This window comes from Meles meles, chromosome 20 (genome assembly GCF_922984935.1).
Source record: "Meles meles chromosome 20, mMelMel3.1 paternal haplotype, whole genome shotgun sequence".
NCBI lineage: Eukaryota > Metazoa > Chordata > Mammalia > Carnivora > Mustelidae > Meles > Meles meles.
In genome coordinates, this window is record NC_060085.1 from 26,596,156 (window position 1) to 26,615,468 (window position 19,313).

General features: G+C 38.6%; 1 protein-coding gene across 33 annotated transcripts in view; it reads left to right on the forward strand.

Annotated features, from left to right (window-relative positions):
- Positions 1-19,313, forward strand: part of LOC123932319 (sarcolemma associated protein) — a 149,790-nt gene that overhangs the window by 40,632 nt on the left and 89,845 nt on the right. The gene's annotated exons all lie outside the window — the stretch shown is intronic.

Below are 19,313 nucleotides of genomic sequence, written 5' to 3' on the forward strand. Positions count from 1 at the left end.
CTCCAGTCTTGTACCCCTCACGCCATCCTCTTCCCATGTGCAATGTCAGTTTGATCTCAGTACTTTTTTTTTTTTTTTTTAAAGATTTTACTTATTCACTTGACAGAGATCACAAGTAGGCAGAGAAGCAGGCAGAGAGAGAGGAGGAAGCAGGCTCCCTGCTGAGCAGAGCCCAATGCGGGGCTCCATCCCAGGACCCTGGAATCATGACCTGAGCCGGAGGCAGAGACTTTAACCCACTGAGCCACCCAGGCGCCCCAGTACTTTCCTTTTTAAGCCCTATTGTGACAAGTCGCCTATCATTCTACAATAAAGTTTGTTCTGCTATATATGTCTTAAAAGGCTTGGTGACTGCTTACCTCTCCAGCCTCAGTCCTGTGCTTCACATGCCAGGCTCCCTCCACAGCATCACCCACTCTCACCCCATGTTTCTTACTTCTCTTTGCTTACTGTGTTTCAGTCCCTTCTATGCTCATCTTGACTCACTCCGTCTTCATGATTCAGGATGGACAGCTCCTTTAGAAAGCCACTTCTGAATCCTCAGGTTGCCCTTCCTGTCTACTGGATTATTCTTGTTAGTATATGAAACTGCGGTTTTTCTCTTATTTAAAGAAAAAATTTCTTCACTTTCCCTTCTACCTATTGCTCATTTTTTTTGGTAAATTTTTTTAATTGAGGTATAATTGACATACAACATTATATTAGTTTCAGGTATGTGACATGATGAGTCAGTATTTATATATGTTGGGAAGTGATCACCGCAATAAGACTAGTTAACATCCATCATCATACATAGTTACAGAATTTTTTTCTTTTGATGAGAACTCTTTTTTTTTTTTTTATTTTATTTATTTGACAGAGAGAAATCACAACTAGGCAGAGAGGCAGGCAGAGAGAGAGGAGGAAGCAGGCTCCCCGCGGTGCAGAGAGCCCGATGTGGGGCTCGATCCCAGGACCCTGAGATCATGACCTGAGCCGAAGGCAGAGGCTTTAACCCACTGAGCCACCCAGACGCCCCCCTTTTGATGAGAACTCTGAAGACCTACTCTTCTAGCAACATTCTCATATGCAATATAGTATTAACAATCATAGTCATTATGCTGTATATTACATCCCGTGACATATTTATTTCATAACCAGAATTTTGTATGTTTTGTCACCCTTCACCCATTTCTCCTGACCCCCAATCCCTGCCTCTAGCAACCACCAGTCTATTCTATCTTTGAGCTTGTTTTTTGTTTTTAGATCCCACATGTAAGTGAGATCATGTGGTATTTGTCTTTCTCCAATTTATTTCACTTAGCATAATACCCTCTAGATCAATCTATGTTGGGGCGCCTGGGTGGCTCAGTGGGTTAAAGCCTCTGTCTTCGGCTCAGGTCATGATCCCAGGGTCCTGGGATTGAGCCCCACGTCAGGCTCTCTGCTCAGCAGGGAGCCTGCTTCTCTTCTCTCTCTCTCTGCCTGCCTCTCTGCCTACTTGTGATCTCTGTCTGTCAAAATAAATAAAATCTTTTTTTTTTAATAAATAAAATCTTTAAAAAAAAAAGATCAATCTATGTTGTCATCATTGGCAAAATTTCATTCTTTTAATGGCTGAATAATATTCCATGGTGGGTGGGTGTGTGTGTGTGTGTGTGTGTGTGTGACTTTTTTTTTAATCCATTCATCCATCAGTGGACACTTAGGTTGTCTCCATATCTTGGCTATTGTAAATAATGCTGCAGTGAACATGGGGGGTACATATATCCTTTTGAGTTAATGTTTTCATTTTCCTCAGGTAAATACTCAAAAGTGGAATTCCTGGATCATATGGTAGTTCTATTTTTTAGTTTTTTTGAGGAACCTCCATACCATTTTCTGTAGTGGCTGTACCAATTCACATTCCCACCAGTGGTTCACAGGGATCTGTTTTCTCTGCATCCTCCCCAACACTTTATTTCTTGTCTTTTTGATAATAGCTATTTCAACAGGTAATACCTCATTGTGGTTTTGATTTATATTTTCCTGATGATTAGTGATGTTGAACATCTTCTCATGTACCTGTTAGACATCTGTATGTCTTCTTTGGAAAAATGTCTGTTGAGATCCTCTGCCCATTTTTTAATCAGATTGGTTTTTTTTGTCTTGTGTTAGATGAGTTCTTTATATATTTTGGATATTTACCCCTTATTAGATAAATGATTTGCAAATATTTTCTCTCATTCAGTAGTTTGCCTTTTTTGTTGATGGTTTTCTTGGCTGTGCATGTTCATTTCTTTCCTTCCCTTTAGAGCACACCTTTTTTTTTTTTTTTTTTTTAAGATTTTACTCATTTGAGAGAGAGAGAGCATGAATAGAGGGTTGAGGGAGAGGGAGAAGCAGACTCCCCACCAAGGAGAGAATATGATATGGGGCTCCATCACAAGACCCAGAGATCATGACCTGAGCCAAAGGCTTAGCTTAACCATCTGAGCTACCCAGGCACCCCTACAGCAAAACTTTTTTTTTTTTTTTTATGGTGACTGTGTATTTTATTTTATTTTTTTTTCAGTATTTAAATTTATTTTTTTCAGCGTAACAGTATTCATTATTTTTGCACAACACCCAGTGCTCCATGCAATACATGCCTTCCCTATTACCTACCACCTGTTCCCCCAACCTCCCACCCCCGACCCTTCAAAACCCTCAGGTTGTTTTTCAGAGTCCATAGTCTCTTATGGTTCGCCTCCCCTTCCAATTTTTTTTTTTTTAAGATTTTATTTATTTATCAGAGAGAGATCACAAGTAGGCAGAGAGGCAGGCAGAGAGAGTGAGAGGGAAGCAGGCTCCCTTCAGAGCAGAGAGCCCGACGTGGGACTCGATCTGGGATCATGACCTGAGCCGAAGGCAGCGGCTTAAACCACTGAGCCACCCAGGCGCCCCCCTACAGCAAAACTTCTTAAAAGACTTGTCTATATGTGTGGTTTCTTATTCCTCTCATTCATTTTCTCTTGAATCATTCTGGTCAGCTTTCTTTTCTTTTTTTCTTTTTTTTTTAAGGGAGGGAGAGAGAGGTTGAGGGAGGGGCAGAGGAAGAGAGAGAATCTTAAGCAGGCTGCACGCCCAGCATGGAGCTCAGTGTGGCTCAGTCTCACAACGCTGAGGTCATGACCTGAACTTAACTCAAGAGTCAGGCACTTAACCTACGGAGACACTTAACCTATGGAGCCACCCAAGCTTTCATTCACTGCTACTTACGTATAGTTATCGTCAAGGTCATCACTGGCTTCCCAGTTGCTCTTCTAGTGGTCAGTTTTTGTTTTCATTTTTGTTTTATCTTACTCGATTTTTTAGCATTATTTGACGTAGTTGATTTCTCTGACATTCTTGGAAAACATCATTCCCATAGCCTTGGGGACACACCACTTTCCCTTGGTTCTTCTCATATTTCACTGGCCAACTTTTAAATTTCTTTTGCTTGGTCTTTTTCTCCCTTACCTGTAAATTTTGGATTATTCTAAAGCTCTATCGTTGGTCTTCTTGTCTGTCTTCTTGCTGTCTTGGTGATATCATCCTGTCTCTTGACTTTATATTCTTTGTATTTGCTGATGACAGTCAAATTTTTATCTCAAGCCCAGACTTCTTACCCAAACTGTAAGCTCATATCCAACTGTTTTTTTGACATTTCCACCTGATGTCTAACAGATACCTCAAATTTAATATGTCCAAAGTCGAAGTCCTAACCCCTCCCTCAACCTCATTAAAAAACAAAATAAGAAACAAAAAACAAAACCTCTCACCTTCAGCCTTTCTAGCTTTCATAGAGGCAACTGCATCCTTATAAATTGCTTGGGTTAAAAACTTTGGTATTGCGCTTGACCCCTTTCATATTGTATACCCAATCTGACAGGAAATCTTATGCTCTACAAATTGCATTTAATGTATGTGCTGTATTGTATAAAAGGTTAATGTTATGTTTTTCAGTTTTGCAACACTTTTATTTTAAGGGTAGGAATCCTGAAGACCATGGTTTTACCAGGTCTCTTAGTTTGAATTACCCCAGGTAAAGAATTCTGGTGGGTTGCTAAAGCTATTCCATTCAGAACTGAATCCTTTAAAAGAACAAAAAGGAAGTAAGCTGCAAAAACTCTTAAGTACAGTTCAGAAGTCAGTGATTTTACCTCCGACATCTCTTCTTCACATGTGCAAGACGATGACTAGTTTACTAACCCTTCTGAATTCCCTTTTGAATTTACTGGACTTTGTTCCCTTTGATCTCCCTTGATTGTTTTCTTTCTGGCATATTCTGTTTTTGTATGTTTTTGTCTCGTGTAGTTAAGTGTGTATCCCTGAGTGTTTTTTTTTCCTTTTCATCTTCCTTTCACTCTCTTCCACTAAGTGACTATAATGTGGAATTGAAAATTTGCTAGGCTAATTTAATAAAATTTTATATCTTTCTTAATTTTAAAGTTTAAGTATTTAGGATTTCTTTTTGTGGAGATAAGCACTGTGAACATTTTATATACATTCAGATTTTTGTTTTCTAATAGTATATTACCATTAGAATGTATCTATATAGTGTATATCATTATTTTTGTGAAAGTATATATCATTTTTCTAAAAAGGGATTGCTGTTTATATCATGATATATTTTAAATTCAGTAACAATAACTCTACCTCATTTTTTGATGATTGTGTTATTGTGATTGTGATGTCTGATATTTCATCAGATCAGCATAATGTAGTTTGGTTAGGCCTTAGCTGTTTCCAGTTTTTAACTTCTATTAACCTTGCTTAGTGAACATGCTTATGCATTTGCCATTGTAAGTGTGTGTGTGAATATTTCCTTTTTTCTATAGGATAGATTTCTGGATGTAGAATTGAGTATAAGCTTTAAAAATCTTCATAGGTATTGCTAAATCATTTTCCAAAAAGGTTGTAGCAGTTTATATTCTCATGCCCAGTGTGTGAGACTGCTGTTTCTCCACATTCTTGCCAGAGCCAAATAAAACACTAGTTTTAATTTTTGTCAAACTGATATTGACCACTCTGTTAATTCCCCATCTTCCTGAGATTTTTAAGTCTTTGAGAGTTTTGGAGTTACATGCTTATTTACCCCTTCCTATACATGTTTCTCTCTCTCTCTCTTTACTTTATTTTTTAAGAGATTTTTATTTGAGAGAGAGAATGTGAAGCAGTGGGGTGGGGGTGGCAGGGAGAGGGGCAGAGCGAAAGAGAGAGACTCCCAAGCAGACTCCCAACTGAGCGTAGAGCTGGATGTGGGGCTCAATCCCATGACCCTGAGATTAGGAGTCAGACCCTCAACTGACTGAGACACCTCCCATCTCTCTTTTTAAACAGAAAATTAAAATAGTACAGAAAGGTGTAATGGGGAGACCTCTCTCTCTGCCCTGGTAGTTTAAATAGTATCCAGGTAGCATTTTGAATTTTGAAATGAGTGAATTACAGCCTTCTGTTTGCATTACTCTATGACTTGACTGTGTTTCTAGCCCTGTTACTCAGGGCCAGGAGTTAGTAGGGCTCTTGTTTAGAAATGGAATTGATTTATTCATAAGTTGGTTCACAATGTTAATTGAACTATATGTAGATTGCCAATGAATGTAATATTTTCTACATGTATTTACGTATAACCAAGAGTAGTAATTTCCTTTAGATTTAACTTTGATTAGGAAATTCCCTGACCCATATTATGATATATGTTTTGCATTTTTCATAAAATGTTTTTACCTTGTGCTGTGAGACAAAGGTTTAGCTGCTTTCCATCCATGCACAGGTTGTGGTTATTTATGGTAATATTCACATGTAATGGGGCAGTGACATTCTATTTTTAACACCTGTATGTGTTAGAGTTCAGCTGTTACTGATCTATTTATATCTCTATCAGCTGTTTACTATTTAGTTAATTGGCAAAGAACCTTATTTTATTTATTTTTTTTAAAGATTTTATTTATTTATTTGACAGAAATCACAAGCAGGCAGAGAGAGAGGAAGGGAAGCAGGCTCCCCGCCGAGCAGAGAGCCCTACGCGGGGCTCGATCCCAGGACCCTGAGATCATGACCTGAGCCAAAGGCAGAGGCTTTACCCCACTGAGACATCCAGGCACCCCAAAGAACTTTATTTTTAAGAACTTTAACCAATAAAGGAAAGTCTTGTATCAGTTCCTTTGACTAAAGAAAGTCAAAATGACTACATATTTATGCATATTCTGTGAATTAAATAGTAATAGTTGCCATTTATTTATTTTTTATAGCTTAAATATGATTTAATGTTGTATATTAAACTATAATTATCAGAACTGATCTGGCTGGTTGAGAACGTTTTATAGATATATATTTTTTTCCTCCCATTCATTTAGTGTGTAAAAGTACTGTACCTAGTGCTTTACATGCTTAGCATAATTTAACCTTTACAGCAAACACTCTGAGCTAGGTACTTATATTATCCTCAATTTATAAATAAGGATTTTTTATAAGTACCTTTTTATAACTAAACGGTGGCTCAGAAAGGTTAAGTAACACTAAGTAATACTCAAGGTCACTCAGTAAGTTAGGTGATAGAGGTGGAATTCAAATCTTTAATGTATGCTCTCTTTTATATAGCATGTTGTTATTTGGATGTAATCCTGTTTGGCCTGTCCGGTGTAAAATCAAAACTTTTTAGCCTCCATGTTGAGTATGAATTATTTAATGTATTTGTTCTACATTTTAAAAAACCATTTGTGACTTTTGCCTGTGGGAACTTTCTGAAAGGCAATGAATGCTATAGATTAGAAAAGACTGATAATGGTGTTATTCCAAGTGTGATTTGGACTTGAAGTTTTGGGAGTTAGCTGCTTAACTTAGAATAAAGCCTTGAGGGCGCCTGGGTGGCTCAGTGGTTTAAGCCGCTGCCTTCGGCTCAGGTCATGATCTCAGGGTCCTGGGATCGAGTCCCGCATCAGGCTCTCTGCTCGGCGGGGAGCCTGCTTCCCTCTCACTGTCTCTGCCTGCCTCTCTGCCTACTTGTGATCTCTCTCTGTCAAATAAATAAATAAAATCTTTAAAAAAAAAAAAAAAGAATAAAGCCTTGAGTCTCTGGGTGTTTATTTAGTGAGAAATGTTATCTGGGAGAGAAATCTTAGTTGTTAAAGTGTTTAAACTGGGTATCAGAAAGAAAAGGAGGCTTTTAACAAGTGAAGAGTGTGAGTGGGTGGAAGCAAGGGCTCTTCAGGTCCAAGAACAGCATAAGCAAACACAGGGGAGGCTTGGGGCTTGGGTGGGGAATTGCTAGTGGTTAAGCAAGGCTGGAATGGGTAATACCTTTTTTTTTTAAAGTAGGCTCCACATCCAATGTGGGGCTTGAACTCACTACTCGTAGATCAAAGTCACATGCTCTACCAACTAAGCCAGCCAGGTGCCCCTGGAATGGTTAATACTTTTAGGGAGAGTGGAAGATCAGATTAGAGTGATTGATGTCTTTTTGAAACTTATCACAGCTCTTGGATTTGATTTTGAAGACAGTAGAGGGTCAGCAGCCCTTTAGTAAACAGGGATCAGGTTTGCATTTTAGGAAAAAACTCTAGCATCACTGTGAAGTTCTATTTATTCTGTACTATCAGAATAATAAAACACGTGTCTTAAGATTGTTGTAAAGATTAAGTGGAAGAATGCGTGGAAAGTAGTTTATCCAAGCACATTGTAAGCACTCAAAAACTTGTGATTATTTTATATTATGTGGTATTCTTTTGATACTCTTGAACAGTGAACTCTTCTTTGTTTGGTCTTGCTCTGTAGTTGAAATTTCTATATAGCTGAATTCTGAATATAAACATGTTACCTTTCATGGTAGTGGAAGAAATCAATGATCCTTTTCTTTTCTTTTTCTTTTTTTTTTTTTAAAGATTTTTATTTATTTATTTGACAGAGAGAGATATCACAAGTAGGCAGAGAGAAAGGGGGGGAAGCAGGCTCCCTGCTGAGCAGAGAGCCCGATGCAATGCCAATGCCGGGCTGGATCCCAGGTCCCTGACATCATGACCTGAGCTGAAGGCAGAGGCTTAACCCCTGAGCCACCCAGGCGCCCTTCAGTGATCCTTTTCAAAGTAAACTTTGCTTTGGCCCTAAAAGTTTCCTAGGGAAAAATATTTTAGGCCTTGTGTTTAAGTCATAAATGGAGGTAGAATTTGAATGTGATGCTAAATTTCAGTTCAAAATAAAAAAAGAATTAATAACTCCTAAATGGGGCATTACCTACCCATTCTCAGGCATGGATGTCATGAGGGATATTGGGTGGAGTTTGAACATCTGAGTCATGCGTCAGCAGACAAACAAGAGCCTCTGGATTATACTCAACCCTGTAAGGGGTTTATTTTCTTCGGTCCCAATATTATTTCCCATCTTAGTCAAAATGATTGTTCCATAAATTGCATTGTTATTATTTCTAACCTCAGTTAGTGACTTTGTTTTCTCTTTCAAAGTAGAATTACTATAATTTTCAAGAAATTCATCTGGGAATGTGTGAATTGTCAAAACCTTGAGGAGATAAATCACTGGAAGAATTAATTATCACTAAAAATAAAGAGACAAGGGGCATCTGGGTGGCTCAGCCAGTTACGCGTCTGCCTTTTGCTCACACAGGCACATCTTGGGATGGAGCCCCACATCAGGCTTCCTGCTCTGTGGGGAGTCTGCTTCTCTCTCTCCTTCTGCCCCTCCCCCCCACTGGGGTGTGTGTGTGTGTGTGTGTGTGTGTGTGTGTGTGTGTGTGCGCGCACATGCACACTCCCTCTTTCCCTCTCTGCAGTCTTAAATAAAATCTTTTAAAAAAATGAAAAGACATGATTAAAGACCAAGGTGTTCTAAACATTATAATTCTATGCCGAGGCACCTGCTCAGTTGGAAGAGCATGTGACTTTTGATCTTGGGGTTTTGAGTTTGAACCCCATGTTGGGTGTAGAGATTACTTAAAAATCAAATCTTTAAAAAAATTATATGTCAGTCTGAGTGGTTGTGCCTAAAGGATGGAAAAAGCCATCGTGGTTATGCTCATTACCTTATTAAGCATTTTAAAAAGCTATAAATGGGGATGCCTGGGTGGCTCACTCAGTTAGGCATCAGCCTTCTGGTCATGTCATGATCCTAGGGTCCTGGGATGGAGTCCTGCATCTGGTTCCTTGTTCAGCAAGAAACCTGTTTCTCCCTCTGCTTGCTGCTCCCCCTGCTTGTGCGCTCTCTCTCTGACAAATAAATAAATAAAATAAAAATCTAAATAAAAAGCTATGAATGTTCTTTTGGGGGGTAGATGTGCTATTTTATCTTTTAACATTTCCATTGAATTTGTTTGCCAAATAAAGTGTTTTATGTGGGCAGTTTTTTTTAATTTCTAAGTAAGATCTAGATTCCTGTATTTTGCCAGTTTTGCCAGTCTTTAATGGAAACCTTTTTTTAGTTTCTTTCTATCCCCAAACTCTTAGTGACTATATAAATTATGTCAGCTGCCCTTAGACTGAGCCTATCGTGTGCATTATTAAATAATGTAAGCCTCCATCTTTTAAACCTAGTGACCTTGTTCATTATTGCCCACAAATGTGATCACAATGATTTACGTTTATGGCTGTTATTCTGTGGGGAGGTTTTTAACTATTAGAGATAGAGTGGAAGTGCAATTATTTTGTTGTTTCAGCTGATCTCAGGATGGTTTAAAGTAACATTTTTGAGGAAAATAATGACCTAAAAAGCATAGTCAGAGTACTGTATATTTAAAGTATCACAATATCCCATTGTTGTATCTCTACTATGCTAAAATACACGTTTTTTTTTTTAAGATTTTTATTTATTTGAGAGAAGGAAAGAGAGCGTGAGCAGGAGTTGGAGGAGGGGCAGAGGGTAAGGGAAAAGCAGACTCCCCACTGAGCAGGGAGCCAGAGGATGTGGGGCTTAATCCCAGGACCCTGAGATCAGGACCTGAACTAAAGGCAGATGCTAACCTAACTGAGCCACCCAGGCACCCCCATGGTAATTTTTATAAATACCTACTTTTATATATTTTTGAAGATTTTTATTTATTTATTTGAGAGAGAGAGAGAGCGAGAGAGAGAACTGGCATGAGGGAAGGGCAGAGGGAGAGGGACAAGCAGACTCTGTGCTCAGTGGAGCCCAATGTGGGGCTCAGTCTCATGACCCTGAGACCATAACCTGAGGTGAAAGCAAGAGTTAATGCTTAACCAATGGCACCACCCAGATGCCCCAATACCCACTTATTTTAAACATTGAAATAAAAAATTTGATACTCTCTGAAGTAATTGGAGGCTTCTTAGGGTCTAAAAAATTGAGTTTGGGGTCAGTATCTGTTCTTTAATATCAGTAACCTTTAATATCAGTAACTTAATATCAGTAACCTTAAGTAGGGGCCTCAAAGTTGAATGCATCTTGATGGGATTAACAAACCATGAGAGGAGAAAATAATCAGGATTTCCTTGTTAACCTATCAGTTTTAGGATTTGGGAAATAGGTTAATCTCCTTTGGATTAGAATTTGGTGTAGGCTTTCAATAGCCTCACCTCTCAGAACTAATATGATGATATATTTATTTTGTATCTCTCTGAGCTTCAGAAATCTAATTTGCTTTGTCCTGAGTTCTCAGTGAAGGATTGTCACAATTTGCATATTTAAGGGTGTAGTCATTCTAGCTTTGTTTTGTATGTTTTATAATGTTCTCATGTAATTTTAAAAAAATTTTTCCTTCCTACCTTCTCTATGTTTATTCTTCATAGTCTTATCTCTATTCCTGTGTAGAGAGATAGAAATATTTTTTTTCTTTCTCCTTTTTCTCTTTTGTGAGCTGTCTCTGTAAGAAATTATTGTACAGTGAGTGTGTCTGGAATATCACTTAAAGATGGAAAAAGTCTTGGCAGATTCATAACATTTTAAGACCTTTGGGTGGACAAGTTCATTCTGATTTACATGTGAGATTTCATTTTGTTGGAGAACATTTGCCTCTTTTCTGTATGTTTTCCTATAGCATATAAATAAAACTTTTTATTTCCCCCTTCAGTGGCACAACTTAAGAATTTCAGCCTCTGAAAATTAGGAAGCCAAAAAGGTTATATAAACAAAAATATATAAAATACAGAAACAAACAAATTCATATAAAACATACATGATGTATTCTAAGAAATAACTAAATTATTGGTGACAAAAAATATATGCCATGGATCTCCCTATTTCTAGTTACTCCCACTGTAGATCATCCTACACACAGCTGCTAGGTTATCAGAGCTGTTAGAATAATCTTCCTAAAACAATATTTGCATCAAATCCTTTAGTAGTGGCTTCTCTTAAGAAACCTCAACTCTTTAGTATAGTGTGGAAGGCTCTCTCTTACAGCTTCACTTTATCTTATATTTCCCCACTTCTTCTGTTGTTTAGTTTTTATTACCCTCTGGGGTTGGGCATTAACTATATATAAATGTACGGCAATACCTGTTCCTCCTCCACCTCCTCATTTTCCTTGCCTTTCTTTTAGATTACCACCCTTACTTATAAGTGCCTTCTTAGCAACTAACTGTGCCTAACTGTTCTTTTCAGCAGTCTCTCAGGATTTGGGTACTTAATTCATATTCTCCTAACTTATTCTCAATGTAGAGGTGTTCCAATTTGATTTTATGGGTGTGCATTCTCTCCAAGACAGGTGCCAAGTAAATGATTTGCCTTAATGGTGGAGTTGAAATTTATAATAATTATGAAATAATAAATAATAATAAATTCTTATTATTCTAATTGCTTCAGGGAAACTTCATAAACAAAGTGGTATTTCCTACGTTTGTACTCAAAGACCAGAGAGTGTTTAAGTAGGAAAGAAGGAAGACAGCATGAAGATTTTAAAGAAATAAGAATGTCAAATCTGCAATAGCTGCGAGACCATGGCAAGCTACTTAATATACCTGAGCCTCAGTTTCTTAGTCTATAAAATGGAAATGGTAATATCTACTTGGTAGGATTGTTGTGAGGATCAGAAGTACCTGCACATAGCAGATAGTCAATAAATGGTAGCTATTATTATAGATTAGGGATTTATTTGACTTGGCCCTAGAAAAGATCTGTAGATTGAAGTAGAGCTAATGGGAATGATGTCATGGAAAATGGCAGAGAAGGGAGCTCCAAAAATTGGTTCTTTCACCAAGACAGCTATTAAGCTAGCATGAACTGTCCAAAGCAATTATTTTAGAATTTTTCAGTCCAGTCAAGTACTTGCAGCATCTAGTGGAGTACTTAATGAAGAAAGAGGCTGGTATATTTCTGAGCATTTTGGTGTTTTGCACAATTTTGGTGTTTGACTACCATTTTCTATCCCCCAGCCTTGTGGCAGGCAGCTGGTGGTAGGGTGACCCTGGTTCCTGATGTGACTTCCTTGTCCTTCAGAAATTGTGGTTATATGTTTTGACTGCTGCTTTTGATTACTGAGGGGCCAGCACAGAGACTGGCCATTGTTCCAAACCCCACCGGCTAAAGTGGTTTCTCTGGCATCTACCAAGGGAATTTAGAGACAAAATACCTTTTTTTTTTCTGATTGAATTCTGGCATTTAAGGAAATCTCTGTCAGGACTCTGGCTGACCACAGAAATAACAGAACAGAGACTACCATGACAACACACAACAAGGAATACAGACTTTGCCCTCCCCCCCCCACCCCCACAAAAAAAGTTTGGAAGTCACTAAATAGATAGCTGTAACCTTCATCAAATTGATAGCAATCCCTAAAAAGAGGAGAGAACCTTATTTCTAGAATTACTACATTACAATATTCAAGATGTCCAATTTTCAACAAAAATTACAAAACATATGGAGAAATAGAAATTATGGCCCATTCATAAGAGAAAAAGAAATCTCTGAAGAAGCTCAGACAATGGACTTACTAGACAAAGAATTTAACTACTTTAAATACGCTCAGAATGCTGAAGGAAGACATGGACAAAGAACTAAAAGAATTTAGGGAAACAATGTGTAAAAAGTGGGGAATATCAATAGATAAAAATTACAAAAAGTACAAGAGCTAAAATAAAAATCAGTGGAAGGTTTGGTGGCATATTTGAGCAGGCAAAAGAAAGAATCAAAAAACTTAAAGATAGAGCCATTGAAATACCCTGTTTGAGAACCAGAAAGAAAAAGATGAAGAAAAATAAACAGTACCTAAAGGACATCATGAAGTGTACCAACATGCACATTATGAAAATACCAGAAGGCAAAGAGAGGGAGAGAATGGAACGTGAAAAATTTTTTTTGAAGAAATAAAGGATGAAGAGAATTTAATGGTTTTAGCTCTTATATTTAAGTCTTTGATCCATTTTGAGTTAGTTTTTGTATATGGGATAAAGTAACTTTTTTTTTTTTTTTTTTGCATGTGTGGTTGTCCAGTTGTCTCAGGTCCATTTAAAGACTATACTTTTTCCATTGGATGGTTTTAGCACCTTTGTTGAAATTCAGTTGGATGTAGATGTACGGTTTTATTTCTGGACTCTTAATTTTACTTTTACTTAAATATGTCTATACTTTGGCCTGTACGACACTTCTTTGATTGCAGGTAGTTTTGTAGTAAGTTTTGAATTCAGAACATGTGGATCCTCCAACTTTGTTCTTTCAAGGTTGTTTTGCCTATTCAGGGTCCCTTGTGATTCCATATGAATTTGAGGGTTGACTTTTCCATTTCTGCAAAAAAGCTGATTTGAGGTTTTTTAAAAAGATTTTATTTATTTATTTGACAGAGAGAGACACAGCGAGAGAGGGAACACAAGCAGGGGGAGTGGGAGAGAGAGAGAAGCAGGCTTCCCACCAAGCAGGGAGCCTGATGTGGGCTTTAGTCCCACCACCCTGGGATCATGACCTGAGCTGAAGGCAGCCCTTTGACAACTGAGCCACCCAGGCGCCCAAGGCTGATTAGAATTTTAATAGGGGTTGCATTAAATCTGTAGATCACTTGTGAATATTGACACCTTAACAGTATTGTCTTTCAGTCCATGAACATGGGATGCCTTTGTATTTCTTTAATATTTTGTAGTTCTCAATGTGTAAGTCTTTTACCTCTTTAGTTAAATTTATTCCTAGGTGCTTTAAAAAAATTTTTTTTAAGATTTTATTTATTTATTTGTCAGAGAGAGAAAGAGAGAGAGAACATAAGTAGGGAGTGGCAGGCAGAGGGAGATGCAGGCTCCCCACAGAGCAAGGAGTTTGATACAGGACTTGATCCCAGCACCCTGAGATCATGACCTGAGCCAAAGGCAGACACTTAACTGACTGAGCCACCCAGGTGTCCCTCCTACGTGTTTTATTTAGGTATTCTTATAAATGGAATTGCTATCTTAACTTCCTCCTGGATTGTTCATTGCTGATGTGTAGAAACATAACTGGTTTGTGTGTGTTTGTCTTTTAAGCTGCAGCTTTGCTGTATTTATTAATTCTAGTAGCTTTCTTGTGGGTTCTTTGGGATTTTTCCATATATAGAGTCATGTCATCTATGAATACATATACTTTACTTTCTCCTTTCCAATTTGGATGCCTTTTGTTTCTTTTTCTTAGAACTTCCAGTGCAGCATTGCATAGCAGTGGTGAAAGCAGGCTTCCTTTTCATGTCCCTGATCTTAGGAAGAAAGCTTTTACTCTTTCACCATTGAGTATTAGGTTAGCTGTGGGGTTTCCTTTATCATGTTGGAAGCTCCTTTCTAATCCTGGCTGAGTGTTTTTTGTTGTTGTTGTTGTTATCATAAAAGGCTGTTGGTTTTTTCATGTGCCTTTTCTGCATCACTTGACATGATCGTGTGGGGTTTTGTTTTTCTTTTTGTTAATGTGGTATGATACATTGATTGACTTTCTTACGTTGAATCACTTGGAATAAATTCTACTTTTTCAGCCAGGCTCTGCTTTTCCAGCTTGGGTGAATTGCAAGTTAGGCTGAACAGAGGTAAAGGTCAGTCTGTTAGGTAGCCCCAGACAAGTTAGGACAGTTAGACAAGATAATTTGTGACTTAGGCCTACTCTGCTCTCTCTGGAACCAGGTACCAGGATCTCACACGAAGAATATAGGCTAATGTCTTCAAGACTTCTTTTGTTCTGGGGAAGGGAATGGAAAAAGAGTAAATAATGCCACAAAGATGTCCTACTATTTTTAAATTGCGTTTTTCCTGATTCAGTGTTCAATTGGTTGCTGTAAGACTATTTTCCAAGGTTCTAATTCTAACAAAGTTGGTTCTGACAGTTTCTACTTGTTTTTCAATGTTTTTGAGGTGGGGGAGTGGGAGCTTAGAGCGGCCTACTCAGCCATTTTGCTGATGTCACTTCATTACTTTTTTTTTTTTAAGATTTTATTTATTTATTTGACAGACAGATCACAAGTAGGCAGAGAGGCAGGCAGAGAGAGAGGGGGAAGCAGGCTCCCTGCCTATCAGAGAGCCCGATGCGAGGCTCGATCCCAGGACCCTGAGATCATGACCTGAGCCGAAGGCAGAGGCTTTAACCCACTGAGCCACCCAGGCGCCCCCCCAATTTCTTTTTGATATTTAAAAATTTCTTCCTTTTCACCTTTTATTTATCTTAATGGATTGTTATAGTCACTTGTGTCCTTCTAATTTTGTGTTCATTTCTGAAATGATTCTTTTTCTTTTATTTTGAGTTCTTTCATATTTTCTGGAGTTTTGTAGTTGTGATTTATATTTCTTTTTATTGTCTTGAATTATTTTCTTAATATCTCTAAGCTTGTTTTGAAATAGTATGTTATAATTTTGATCTCCTGTCAAGGTCTGCCATTCATTATCTGTAGGATGTTATTCTGTTCTTCAGTCTCATTCTCCTTAAAATAACTGTATGGGATGGGACTTTGATATATTTTTTTTTTACTCATTTTTATGTGAAATTTGTTTTCCTGAATCTTTAGAAGAGGGTCATAGTTCAGGAGAACTTTGCTAATGTCACAGAGCTCCCTCTCCTGTTGTTTTTGTAAAATATTAAAAAATATGATGACTTCCTTTTCCCTTCTCCATTTTTTTTTTTTTAAAGATTTTATTTATTTATTTGACAGACAGAGATCACAAGTAGGCAGAGAGGCAGGCAGAGAGAGAGAGGAGGAAGCAGGCTCCTTGCGGAGCAGAGAGCCTGATGTGGGGCTCGATCCCAGGACTCTGGGATCATGACCGGAGCCGAAGGCAGAGGCTTTAACCCACTGAGCCACCCAGGCGCCCCTCCCTTCTCCATTTTTATCTGGATCTTTTCTTTGTCTCTGTTGTCCCTGCCTTGGTCAGTTTTGGTTCCACCAGCAACTTCCCTCACTGTGTAGCCCTATCTTGGAAGGCAGTTTTTGCTGGTAGATTGAGTTTAAGAATTTCTATGACTCAGACTGCTCCAGTCTTTTTCAGAACTTAACTCATGCTCATTTGTTACTGGATTGAGCTAAACTGTTTCCGTTTTCAACTTCTCTCAAATTGGCCATCACACTGTCCAGTGAATACCTAACGACTATTTTGATGTTCTCTTCGAGTCCCTCAAATGCGCCATTTCTTCCTTACACACCCTCCTGTGCAGGTGCTGGTTTCGTGTATGTCTGGTGGCTGTTGATGTTTTCTTCACTGACTTTTATTTTGAGGTTCATGTGGATACCTTATAACCCACTTTTGTTATAAATACTATCTGTGGGATTTTGATTTTGCTATTTTAGTCAGTCTGTTTGATTTTAGGTGGTAATTCAGGTAGATAAAACTCTGTGATGTAGCATCTGCCATCTAGAAACCGTAATCCATTCTGTTCACATTTTTAAAACTCCCTGTATGGGCTTAAAGTTTCTGGCCCCTGGGCTATGGCGTGTCAACTATATAGTGCCTTGTTCTGAAGTTTAGTTCAAATGTGTTTGGATATTGCAAAACCTATGAGTGTGGAAAAGGTTAGAAAAAAACAGTTTATCGGGGTGCCTGAGTGGCTCAGTGGGTTAAACGTCTGCCTTCGGCTCACATCATGATCCCAGAGTCCTGGGATGAAGCCCCACATTGGACTTCCTGCTCGGCTGGGAGTCTGCTTCTCCCTCTGCCTGATGCTCCTCATGCTTGTGCTCTCTCTCTCTCACTCTCACTTTCCTTCTATCTCAAATAAAAAAAATAAAATCTGGGCGCCTGGGTGGCTCAGTGGGTTAAGCCTCTGCCTTCCGCTCAGGTCATGATCTCAGGGTCCTGGGATCAAGTCCCACATTGGGCTCTCTGCTCCACAGGGAGCCTGCTTCCTCCTCCTCTCTCTCTCTCTCTGCCTGCCTCTCTGCCTACTTGTGATATCTGTCTGTCAAATAATTAAATAAAATATTAAAAAAAAAATAAAATCTTTTTTAAAAAGTCTATCGGGGCTCCTGGGTGGCTCAGTGGGTTAAAGCTTCTGCCTTCGGCTGGGGTCATGGTCCCAGTGTCCCAGGGTCCTGGGATTGCCCCTGCATCGGGCTCTCTGCTCCGCGGGGAGCCTGCTTCCTCCTCTCTCTCGCCTGCCTCTCTGCCTGCTTGTGATCTCTGTCTGTCAAATAAATAAAATAAATAAAATCTTTTAAAAAGAAGTTTATCATTATAGTGGAAATGAAAGTATTTACAGATTTTAGCAAAGTTGAAAGTGATGCAAAATGTCTTTGTTTATGGAATGAACAAGAACTTTCTGAAGGCCAAAGAGCAAATTATGTAACATGTGGAGTGTAGTGCCTGTGTCATTGAAGGTAATCAGAATCAACAAGAGATGGGGAAAGTGATGGGACAGGGAGAACCTTTTAGTTCAAGGACAACTATTAGAGTCAGATTTCTGGGTGCTTAACATTTATTTAGGGAAAAACAAGGGGTTAATCAGAGATTAAGTCTGAAAACAGTATAAATTGAGCTTTGGTCACAAGTTACAGAGGTTTTTATAAATTCAGGGCTACTTAAAGACCTGCTTAATATGAATGCCTGTTGGCCAGTGCAAACACTAGAGCTACCTGGCCATTCCTTATTCTACTAGGAAATAAAGATAGTTAAAACTTCAATAAGAGGGGCTCCTGGATAGGCTCAGTTGTTAAGCGTCTGCCTTCAGCTCAGGTCATGATCCCAGGGTCCTGGGATCGAGCCCTGCATCAGGCTGCCTGCTAAGCCTGCTTCTCCCTCTCCTACTCCTCCTGCGTGTTCTCTCTCTCTCTCTCTCTCTGTCAAATAAATAAATAAAATCCCCCCCCCCCGCAAAAAACCGTCAACAACATTTGAAAAGAAATTTTAGAGTAGCCAAAACTCTTTTAAGGAAAAGAAGCAGCAGCAGCAGTAGCAGCCTGATAGAAGAAGATTTATCATCATAGAGGAGAAAAATATTTCTGGTTTAAAAGTGATGAAGGACCAGCTAACATATCTACTTATGGGAAATGCGTCCAGTGACTATAAGCACATCCCTTGCAAACAAATTGACTTCTTTATACCTTCAGGAACCTAACCTGTACATAGAATAGCTTCTGTACAGTTTAGACTGAATAATAGCAGATTGTTTCATAGAAGATGCAGAAACATGACTTTTAATATCTTTCAAGACAGCCATGGACAGAAAGTCAACTCATATCAGTGAAAATAGTTTTAGAGAGGAGAGCCGGCAGTCTGCTTCTCTCTGCCCCTCCCTCTGCTTGTATGTTTGCGTGTGCTCTCTTTCTCTCTGTCAAATAAAAATCTTTTTTTTTAAATTCCCTTTTTAAAATGTACAATTCATTGGTTTTTAGTATATTCACAAAGCTATGTAACCATCACTATTCTTTAGTTTTTAGAACATTGTAGTCACCCACAAAAGAAACCTTGTACCCATTAGCAATCGTTTTCCACCATCACTCTCCATCACCAGTCTCCTGCCCCTTTACCCTTCTTTCCCTGGTATCCCTAGTAGCTATACACAAGTGCAGAGGCTCAGGCGCATGAGTAGACGTTAGTGTGGCTGAGAGAAATGAGGGTAGAAGGTAGTGGAAATTAATGAATTTGCAGAGGGAATCAAGAGCAAGATCATGCAGGGCCTTATAGGCTATAATGATGAGAACTTCAGGTGTATTCTAAGGTGTTTGGAAGCCATTAACAGGTTGAGAGTAGAGAAAGGGTGAGCAAGTACCATAAATGATAGGTTCATGCTAAATGGAGGCCGTGCTTTGGACAGTGATACAGATGTGTCAGAATGAAAAGAACGTGGGTTAATGTGGATTTTAAATTTTTTTAATTTGAAAATTTGTGGTTATGTAAGAGCTATGTAAGAGGTGTTAAAACACATACATACATACACACCTTTTTGTTTTTCAGAATTTGCTAACAGTACTGAAACTCATTTCATATATTCTTACTTTTTTTAAG